Raw genomic sequence first — 11216 nt, 5'->3', positions numbered from 1 at the left:
TCTCATCTCCCCCTGTGTCTTAGTGTGCAGATCACCCCTTAGAATAAAACAAGGGCCATGTTGGCTTAGGGACCACTCCGTTGATTCATTTTAATTTGTTCCATCTTCAAAAGGTCACCCACAGGGTTACTGGGCATTAGGAAGGCTGCAGACACAACACAGCCTTAACCTGCAGGGCTGTCAGCCACAGCCCAGGGCTCTGGGGAAACTCTGCAGTGCTGGCGAGCTGCAGCAGTTAGCTGTGGCTGAGTCCTCCAGAGTCCTGGGAGGCCTCTTAAGGCGCTGACACTGACCTGACGTGGGCTCCCCTCAGCCCTTCCAGGACCAAGAATGCTGTTGCATGAAGAGCAAGTAAGAATAAGAAGCAGAGATACAATGAACCACTTGTGGAACTGCCACACTTTGGCTGCATAACTGTGCATCATCCCATGTTTTATGGAGCAGATCAAAGATGGCCCTTCACAAAAATGTGCCCTTAAGGATTGTTGGAAAAGTTTGAGAAAGCAGTAGTGTCCTTTAGTAAAGATGGATCTCTTTTATTTTATTTTTGGTACTAGGGATGGAACTTGTGCTTGCGAGGCAGGCAGCAGAACCACTGAGCTAAATCCCCGGCCTATTTTATTTTATTTTATATGGAGGATTGAATAGTAAGTCTTTGTGTAGGGCTACATCCTCAGCCTTTTACATTTTTCCACAGGGTCTTTGTGGCTCCTAGGTTGTCCAGGCTGGGCTTCAACTTGTGATCCTCCTGTCTCAGGCTCCACACCTGGCTCCAAAGATAGATCTTTATAGTCTTCCCACTCAATCGTGAGTTATTTGAATAATCCGACGTCCTGCTATTTTGTGATCAGAAAGAAAGTCCTGACAGCCAGTGCCCCCATCTTTAAGTTTCCTTGGGGCCTGGACCACAGGCACTGACCTGGCACAGCCCTCCCTGTGCTGCTCCCACTGGGTTCATTCTTCACCCCGACCCAGTGAGGTGGGGCCTTAGCTCTGCCAAGGAGCAGGGTTTCCAGAGCTCGGGCTCCGAGCTTCCTCGCTTTATCCCCAGTCCTCAGCCATGTTCTCCACAGTGTGACAGGACGCAGACCCCACAGTGGGAGAGAAGCACTCAAATATTTATAACTCAGGGCACAGAGAAAGGTGCTTGATTAGCCATTGAGCTACTGCAAGGCGAGAGTTCTGCTGAGTGCTTGCAGTCTCATTGTCTCAGGGTTCCGAAGTTCTCTCTCTGGCTGATTCTTTTTTTTTTTTTTTTTTGCATACATTGAAACCAGGGCCCCACAAGAAATTTGTTGATAATGTTGACATTTATAGTTCACCATCTCTCAGTGGGTTCTGGAAATTCAAGAGGTAAGGTTGCTGCTTGGATGGATTGGTTTCAGAAATATCCTTTCAGCGTCCCAGTCATCTGGGAGTAGTTCTACACACAAAGAAGAACACTTGGCAGAAGCATACAGTTATAGGACCCATGAAATTTAATAGAACAGAACAGAGACTTGATAGCATGGCCCTCAAATTTTAGCAAAATGATAAGAAAATGTCCAAGACTAGTCAATATTGTTTTAGCCAAGTGAGATTCATTATTTATAAAAATCACCCACCATAAGGTAAGGTTTATAGAAGTTTTCCTAAATTTGAATGTAATTGTCATAGGCTCTTCCAAATTCATAGTTGTAACTAGGCTAGATTAGATTTTTCTCCTGTATATGCACATGTTGGTCTTGGGGTGTATGTGTGTGGGGATGGGGTGTGGATGAGCAATCAATCTGCACGGAGTATGCAAACCGAAGTCCAAGGAGAGGCCTTGTTCGTGTGGCTCCGTGTCCACGGCGTGCGGTGTAGCTCAGGATGTGTGGGTGAGGTTTGGTGCACAGGGTGGGGTGGCAACTGTTGGTGGAAGGGTGAGGGGCTGGGCAGACCTGGCTTGTGGGTTGATGTGGGGTAGAGGTGGTCTGGAATGGGCTTTGGCAATGCATGCAGTTTCACATGTGGTACTGACAGCACGGGAGGCTGCGGGGTGTACGAGGGGCCGTGGTGTGTATGGTGCGTGTGTTTGAGGGCATGTGTGATGTCTGTGGCTTAGCGTGGCTTAGCTTTTGTTTAGATTTTCTTTTGCTCTTTGTTTGTCTTTGCCCTTTGTTTTATTTTTGTTTCACTCTTTGTTTAAACTTTCTTTGGCTTTTGTTTGGTCTTTCTTTAGCCTTTTGTTGAACTTGTGTGGCCTTTTTGTAGTCTCTGTGTAGCTTTTGTTTTAAAGTGGATCTTGGCTGAGGACCATCAAAAACACCTTGTGTGATGAAAAACCCAGATGCACAGCCTCTCCCTATATATGGCCTGTGTTGAGGTAGCCTCAGCCCCTCAGGGATCTGGTATAGATGAGGAATCTGTGACACAGGACAACTGCAGTTGGAGGTAAGCAGACTTGGGGTTTCTATGGACTTCACTTGCTCTTCATCCTCAGGTGGAGACAGCACGCTGCTGGCTGGGCCGTTTTCTTATATAGCAGGAGGACCCCCTGGAAGGCCAGCAGGGTTGGGGCCATCCGAGAATGGAAGGAACAAAGCCAAGGAAGGACAGCCAGTTTACTCCAGGGTGGACAGAGGCTCTCTTTGAACAACACTGTTCATGTGTGGGATCTGCCTGGGCCTGCAGAGCGCTCTGAGCCCCAACTTGGATTTCCCCTGTTGATGGGGTGAGGCCAGTGGTGCTACTGGCTTCTAGTTCCCCGATTTCTTCTTTTAGGGTTTTTCATGATTTGAAAATGAATTCTTCCTCTTACCTGGGAACAGCTACTTCCCTGTGCCCCATGGCTGGATTTCTTTGTGTGGGCTGTCAGTGGGGGCCAACAGGGACCGTGGCCCTGGATGGAGAGACCCACACATGCCCTGGTCTGCTCAGTGTCTCTCACTGGGAATTTCCAGTCCTGTGGTGACAGGAAAAGGAGAGAAAAGATCGTATGCCAGGGAAATGAGGTAATGAACTTGGCTGGAATGCCAGAAAGAAAGCGGAGAAAAGGATTTTTGATGTTGGTGAATAAAACAGGGAGGAAGAAAAACAGCAACAGCCAGGTGTGCAATACGCTGTTTTGTCACCATGTAGAATGGCAAGGCAGTTTCTGGTGTGTGGATTTCAAAAATTACTTCAAATTTATACAAGAGTTACAAACAGAACAAAAAATTCTAGATGTGCTAGCTTAACCAAATGTTAAGATTTTACACATCTGCTTTATCATGATCACTGTAAGCCTACATATACATGCATATTATTTTTTCTGAGCCATTTAAGATTAAATTTCAGACATCATCAAAATCAGAAAATTTACCTTGAGAAAAATGCTATTATGTAGCCTAGAGGCACCCGGAGCTCATCAGTTAGGCAGGAGCCAGGCTGGAGTCACGGGCTGCCTTGGGCTGTCTCTTTGGCGTTCCTCTGTCTGGGACCTTCTCTGAGACTGTCATGGCCAGGACAGTTCAGGAGACCATAGTCTGGCTGTGTTGTTAAGCGTCTCCTCGAAACTAATTTAACTAATACTTACTAGGATTTTAAATGAGTACCTGAGAACTTTGCACATGAAATCACGAAAAATGACAAATCTAGAAATTTTACAGATAGCTCCAAGCGTCACCAACAGTGTGTCGGGCTGCTCTTTGGCTCTGACAGCCAGTGGCAGTCATCTCTTCATGAATTTGATAGCCTTAGATTTGTCATTCCTTTCCGAGCGCAGCTATCTGCTGGCTCGGTTCAGGGATGAGCAGCCCTCGCAGCCACTCCGGCCGGCCGGTGTCAGCAGCAGGCTGACGGCTGTGTGCTAAGGGAGGGCCACCCTGAAGGGTGCGGCAGGCTCCTGATCCAGGGTCCCCTCCGTGTCCCTGCTCCCACATTCTGGCATAGAACTCTCCTTCTGTGGGGTCAGGAGTCACAGCTCTGAGATCCCTGCAGTGTACCTGCAATTCCTAAGACGAATATTCTCCAAAAACAATCTGTGAAGATCCATTCTTCTGTCTTTCAACTTTTGGATTTTCTCCTAACTCCTACACTCCTACGTCCTCTCTCCCCTTTGGCTTTCTCCCTGCATAGAGGTTTGAAATTGTCTTTAGGGAGAAAAACAGGACCAATGAGGGGTTTACCTCCTTTGCTTTCTTCCACTCGAGGTTTATAGCTCTGTAATGTTCCACATTCAGTGCTTGAAAATCATTTTTCAAAACGTCACTATGGCATATTAATTCTACAGAATGAAGGGCTCCGTTCTGGCATCTTGGTATATGTATATAACACATCTGAGTATTTCCACCCTTCATTTCCCTCTCTGTTCCCTCTCCCAGCCCCTTCCTTGGCTTTGTCTTCCTTCTACTTTCATGTAGTCTGCCTTTCTCTCTTTTCTTCCTAGATTCCCCAGATGAGAGAAAACATCTGATATTTTACTTTCTGAGCCTGGCTTATTTTGCCTGAAATGATACCCTTCAACTTCATTTATTTTCCTGTAAATCAATGAGAAAATAATTCTGTTGCATATTTTGTCCGGCTTTATTGTTTTCAGTGGGAGCATAGATTCAATAACTATTAGTATAGCATGGCTAAATTTTGTTTGACAAGAAAGCTTACAGAATCAGAATTTCAATTATTCTTTAAGCAAATGGGAAAAGAGGAACTTGCTGTAAATCTTAATCTGATTTGACTGAGAACTGTTCAAAGATTTTCTGTGTTGGACCCAAGGTCTCACTACATAGTCCAGGCTGTCCTCGAACTCCCAACACTCCTCCTGGCTCAGCCTCTAGACTGCTAGGGTTACAGGTGTGCACCACCCTGCCCAACTCTTCAAAGATTTATAAATTAGTTATACAGAGTTGCCAATTACTTCATATTACTAGAATAACAAATTATCTACTAAGACAACCAATCAGAGTTACAGATTTCTTTGGGGGTTATTTTTGTGTTTAGAATTTTCATAATCTTATAAGACTCCTTTGTTCAGATGCAACTTCCAAGATCTGATATTATCAAGAAGGAGTGGGGGAAATGGTTGTAAATAATCACATAAATCTCTATATTGCCTAGGAAAACAAGACTGGTATCCTTCAAAGTACTTCTATCTCTCTTTTCAGAATTTTAAGGGAAGAGGGAATTCCTTTAACTCCTTTCTTGGGATGATTCATTTGATTGTGAATATTTGAATTTTCAGAGTCAGATTGGAATTTTGTTCACTAGTGTTATAAGCAAAAGTCAGGCTTGTGGAGCTCAAATTTACCAGGAGAAATGGACGAAGGACCAAAGGCAGTTTATTTAATGATAGTAAACTAATGGGCCATGTGGCATTGTTTTATTCTATAATATTAGATGACTTTAAAAAGTGTGCTTGGAGCTTTGTGACTGTACCATTGCAGACAGCATCCAGATCAAACAGTGTGGCCTTTCTTAGGATGGGTGTGTGAAGCTCCTTGTAAAACACACTCAAGTTAGTTACAACCCAAGTAGCCAAAGCACTAATTAACCAGAACACATATACTGCTTCATTTTTAGGAAAAAAGAAGCAGATGATACCAAGACAAGCTCATGACAGAGATCTAATCGTCAGATGTGTATGGATGAAAACACAGGTACAAATCAATCTCTTGTACCCTTTGGATCTTCCTCTAACTTGTGGCATAATGATCACTAGTATTCAGAATACCATGCTAGAATGTAGAGGCAGCAGAAGATTGAGCAATCCAATCTTCAATAAGCTTTAAGCACTTTTTAAGTATGTTCAGGTGTGTCATGTATTCTTGACCTTGGGAGCAGAAATATGAAACAACAACAACCACAACAAAACCCAAAACCAAAGTTTTATCAGAGAGACTGTGACCCCAGCCAGTATCTGTCTGTGTTTGGCAAACCCATGCATCATGCACAGTGGAGCACCCATTCCACAAAAGAAGACTTCTCCCTGTGTGCTCAGATTCTGCTAGGGGTTCCTCCCATCCTGCTCAGAGGATCTCACCCCTCTTCCAAGTGCTAAGCTTTATTGCTTGTCTCTCCAGTGGGGCAATTTACACCCAAGTAGCTCCAGGCGAGAGAGTGGGTCAGTGTCCCTCCCATTGTGCCTTTGGGCTGCTGTTTCTTCACTTTCTGGTTCAGTCTCTTCATTCTGAAGCATGCATTACACTCCTTGTGGCAGCCGTTCCCTGCTTTCTCAGTCACTGCTCCTGCTTCACTAATGGCTTGGTTATGGGGTTCCCCACTCCCTTTCCACTCCAACTCCATCCACCAACTTAGATAAACTTTACTAGTTATGTGTGTCAGCTACTCAGCCTCCATGGAATCACCTACTCTGTCTCATCCATCTGTTGTCATCCTGTGGTCCTTGTCAGTACTTGGAACTACTGCATCAGTCAAATAGGGCGAACATCTAGCATCTCACTCAGCCTTCCTTTCTTTCAATTGCTCTGCCAATGGTCCCACCTACAACTGCTCTTCAGTAGGTGCTGTTAGTTGACTTGTCCTTCCACCTCTCATGGATTCATGAATCCATGCACCTACCCATCCATCAGTGGTTCTTTCATACCTTCTGTTTTCTTTGTATTACTGATAGTATCTGAGATCCATCATTTCAATTATTTTCTTGCAAATTCACAGCAAATCTCAACTCTGGCTGAACCTATCTATATTCTCCATGTCTGCACCCAAGCTGCTGAGAATAACTGGAGAAAAACACAAAGGAGTGCATGACCTCTATAAATTAATGGGCAGCAATGTCTTCTAGGCCCCCAACTGCTCGGTAACTTGGTCTCCAAATTTCGATAAAATCTCTTTTCAAGCTCATTCTATTCTCAAGTCTCCAGCTCCCTGTTCTCAGCTAATACTCTTGTTTTAGTTTCACTAGAAAAACGGAGGCTGGTCGATAGAAACTTCATTCAGCTAACTGTTTCCTTCTTTTAACAAAGGCCAACCATTACACATGCACTTTGTATTCTATCCTCTCAAGTTTTTCACAAGAATATTACTTCCTCTCTTTCTGGTTTTATTTCAGTTTCTTCACTTGTACATGCCCTCGTTATGTACGTGCCTTCTTATGCCAAACCAACCAGTCATCCCACTCAGCATGCCCGGGAAACCACATGCTTGTCTGGCCACCACACTCCCCTCCACTCTCACACTCTGGCCTCAGTTGCCTCTAGTTTCTCCTCTGAGTTTTTAGCTGCAATTTTCCACAAACCCTCAGAACTAACTTCTGTTTCAACCACTCTATGGGAACAACCTTTGCTAAAGTTATGGATTATTTTCATGCCACATAATCAATGTACTCTGATAGTCTTCAAGTCACATCACCTCTCAGAATCATCAACAAAGCTGACCACTTCCTCTTTTGAAACACTTTTTTGCTTTGGTGTCCATGATACACATGCTCCTAGTTTCCCACCCACCTCTCTGACACTTTTCTATCTTCTGCTGTTAGCTCCTCCTCTACCTGAGCTGCAGACCCAGGGTGCCCCAAGGCTCAGCTATAGCCTTTGCACACTCTGTAGCCTGCCTGCCCAGACAGCCCCACCCACCCGCTTACACTCCACCCAGGCTTCTCAGGATCGTCCATGTGACATCTCATCTGGACGCCTTCAAACACCTCAGCTGAACCCTTCCACCTCAGCCGGTAGAAAATTATGGAGTCATTCATCCACATCCAGTGTGAATATAAACTCATGCATTCATAAACCAAATCAGGTATTGTATAGTTTTAGATATAAGAAAACAAAGGATGTCATGTTATTTAAATTTAGATTGTGTGCTGCTTATATGCTTATCTGGCTCCACTACAGTAATTGAGCTTTTATTCCTAAAATATTTACTAAATATATTATCTGTGTGCTCAGGATGCCAGTCTTGGGTCACATCTGTTCTCCTTCCTGGAATAGCAAGAGCCAGGCAGATCTTATTCACTAGAAAGGGCTCTTGCTCCGCTCTTGGGATGGCTGCCTGGGAGCAGCATGGTCCTTGGGCCATGTTGGTTTGTCTTTGTTGCCTAAAACTAAGCAAAGCAAGGAGGGTGCGTCACATGGCTTGGTTTTGTGTCCCCAAAGGGTGATTATCTCCAAGATAATTAGAACTCTCTTATTCTGTTCTTTTTTCATAGTCTTGGCAGGTCCCCAAATCAGTATTGAGTTTTAGCCTCTTGTTGCTCTGTAGAAAAGCACCTTGATTCAAAGTAAATATTTGCATGTAATTTTCCATTACCTGGCACTGGTTTGTCACCAATGATCTACTGTTCAATTTTCCTTGTACTGATTTATAAGCATAATAATTGCCACAAAACCAAATAGATGAACAAGCACAAACAGAAAAAGATATTAAAGACAGCATGGAATAGTTACAACCAATGTTTTCCACCTACATCTTTGTATTTTCTGCTGTGGACTAATCAGCTCAGAAAACTGTGTCTTTATGGTATGAACCTACACTCAGAGGAAGGCATTAGGCTCTGGCCTGAGAGAAGATTAGCCAGATTTTAGGAACTACTAAAGATCTCCGGGGAGCTGGAGAATGTACAAGGAATTACTCTGCAGTGAAAACTGATGGTTTTTCTCACAGCAGAAATGTTGGGGCTGAGCAGCTTCCAGAGGTGGTGGTTAGGCCTATGTGAAAGTGAGCCCACACCCGTGGCGGAATGTTTGAGCCCGCAGTTAGGGCTCCAGAATAGGTCTTCTACAAGCACACGTGTGAATTCCTCCAGCAGAGGGTGCTGGGGCCTCTCTGCCAGCCCGGAGCTCACTGGCCTCTGACGGCTCCTGATACCAAGTCCGAGTGGCACGCAGTGCTTGTGGAATGGATGCACCTCCCTGTGGCCCAGCATCCCTGATTTCTGCCTTTGCTGACATCAGTTTTTCTTCTCTGAGGGCCAGAGTAGGCATGAATAGTACTTCCTCGATATTGTTCCCTTTTCTGAGTATTGAAGTTAAGTAGTTCTGTGAAGGATTACTAGCTATAAAGGATTCCTCTTTTTGATTATTTGCTTGTTTTCTAGTTCTTGATTTATAGTTTTTATTTAAACATCTTGATTACTAAAACCTTATACTTTTAGATGTTAGAATATTTTCTGCTATCCAGCACAGGTCTCTTAATTTGTAAGGTCAAATTTTGTATAAAATAATTTCTCTGTTCTATAAAATAAACTTTATGATTGGCTTTCCTCCTCTTCATTTTGCTATATTAGAAGGAGCATGGTGCCAGAGTCAGAAATTCACTGGGGTCCATCTCAGTTGGGATCCTGGAGCCCTGTTTCCTAGCTCTCTGTGCTCGGGGAGTTATATGACTTGTCCGTGTCTCACCGGGGAAATGGGGCTACTGTGAGACCACGAGAGTGGAAAGAGTTGAGAACATAGCCCCTTGAGTGGTGCTGGCTTCTATCTCATGCCGTGTGTTTGCCATTATCATTCATACTGGGGTCTTTGGTCTAATTTCATTATGTCTTTTAAGTGGTCCATCATTTCCCATTTAAAAAAAATGATCCTTGTGCTATGAACCAGGTCACTGTACATGTGTAGATTTGCTTCTGGACTCTATCTTGTGCTATTGATCTGTTGCTCTTTCTCTCAGCCATTGTGCTACTATTTTAATTAATGTAGTTTATGGTGAGTGGTAGAACTTGGTGGGACAAGATCTTCCTATTCACGACTGCCTTGTTAGCCTCAGTCCCTTGTAATTCCATAAGAGCCCATGGAATCATCTTGGCAATTATGTGAAAATATGGTACTGATTTGGATCACATTAGATTTGCAGATTTAATTGGAGTTATTCAGCATATTTATGGTAATGGGATCCCTTGGTCAAGAGTCTATATGCTGTAGTTTGGGTATGGAATACCCATTCCATTGGGTATTTCAGCCTTCAAAAAGGTGTAAATTTCCTCATGAAAGTTTTGCATTTCTTTCATCTGATATCTTTCTTTCTTTCTTTTTTAGTACAGGGGATCAAACTCAAGACCTTGCACTTGCCAGGCAGGTGGAGTGCTGCTGAGCTACATCCTTGGCTCTTCATCTGATATATTTCTACCTGTAGGTGCCCTATGGTTTTATGGTCAGTGTGATTGGCTTCTTTTAGTTTATATCTTACAATTGGACCTTCCTGATCTATAAAAATGATTTTGATTATTGTACATAGATCTGTGTTCAGAAGTTTTGTTGAACTTTATTGTTGTTGTTCTAATGGTTTGTGGAGTTTCACAGTTTTGTTTTTCTTTTCCTTTCTTTCTTTCTTTCTTTCTTTCTTTCTTTCTTTCTTTCTTTCTTTCTTTCTTTCTTTCTTCTTTCTTTCTTCTTTTGGTATTGGCTGATTTCGGGTGCAGTGTTGTGTAGTAGTGGTGATAGGTTGTTGTCTGATTTGGATGGAGAGTTCCTAAGATTTCACCAACAAAGGACATTCCTTTCTCTATGCTAAGAATATTTGCTAAGACTGGCTATTGAATTTCATTGAGTGTTTTCTTAGCATCTATTGTGATTTTTCTCTTTTCTATTTCATTTTTCTCTTTCATCTCTTCCTAAGATAATTTATACTTTTGGGCTTTTCAAATTTAAACCATTCTGAGATTTATCTTATTTAGTTTGTATTTCTTCTATTAGATTGGCAAAAGTCTAAGGGTTTGATAACCCACTTTATTGTTGGTTTTTTTGGTACCGGGGATCGAACTCAGGACCTTGCGCTTGTGAGGCAGGCACCGGAACCACTGAGCTAAATCCCCAGCCCAACCCACTTTATTGTCAAGACCATGAAGAAATGGGACATTTTTATGCATTGCTTGTAGAATGATAGTTTACATCAACTCCGTGGAAGCAGGTTGGCAAATCTATTTTAAAAATCTATATAATTACAAATGCATACAAATGTGTTAATCAGCTTCCTCTCATTATAACAAATATTTCAGATAAGCAGCTCATAAAGAGAGGCAGTGAGTTTCAGAGGCTTCAGTCTGTGATGGATAGGACCTGCTGCTCTGGGCCTTGGCAGCACAAGGACTGGATGGTGGGGCAAAGCTGCTCACCTCCTGGTGAAAGAAAGGAAGAGGGAGGGGCTGGGACCTGGTGCCTCCTGTGGGCTGAGCCTCTCGGTGACCTTGAGACCTCCCACTGGCCCCCATCCTAAAATTTCCATCACTTCCCAATGGCACCAAGCCTTTAACGCTGGGGCCCGTGGGGGCATTCCATACCCAACAATAGCACATAGACTCCTGAGCAAGGGATCCCACCTTT

At 43.5% G+C, this 11216-nt stretch overlaps 1 protein-coding gene across 3 annotated transcripts in view; it reads left to right on the top strand.

Moving 5' to 3' along the window:
- The first annotated feature begins 2358 nt into the window (after window positions 1-2358).
- The window catches only part of Mobp (myelin associated oligodendrocyte basic protein), a 34903-nt gene continuing 26045 nt past the window's right edge, over window positions 2359-11216 (top strand). For 2 of the 3 annotated variants that reach the window (XM_021258083.2, XM_087210702.1), the window contains exon 1: window positions 2359-2415. The gene's annotated coding sequence lies outside the window, so the exon portion shown is untranslated. Of the gene's footprint in view, window positions 2416-5520; window positions 5598-11216 lie in introns of all 3 variants that reach the window. The other variant, XM_087210703.1, reaches the window with a different exon arrangement.

The sequence above is a fragment of the Heterocephalus glaber genome, unplaced genomic scaffold (genome assembly GCF_053883595.1).
Source record: "Heterocephalus glaber isolate CG9 unplaced genomic scaffold, H.glaber_assembly_v1.0 deba00001175, whole genome shotgun sequence".
Lineage (NCBI taxonomy): Eukaryota > Metazoa > Chordata > Mammalia > Rodentia > Bathyergidae > Heterocephalus > Heterocephalus glaber.
Note: the sequence above shows the minus strand (reverse complement) of the source record. Positions and strands in the feature narration are given on the sequence as shown.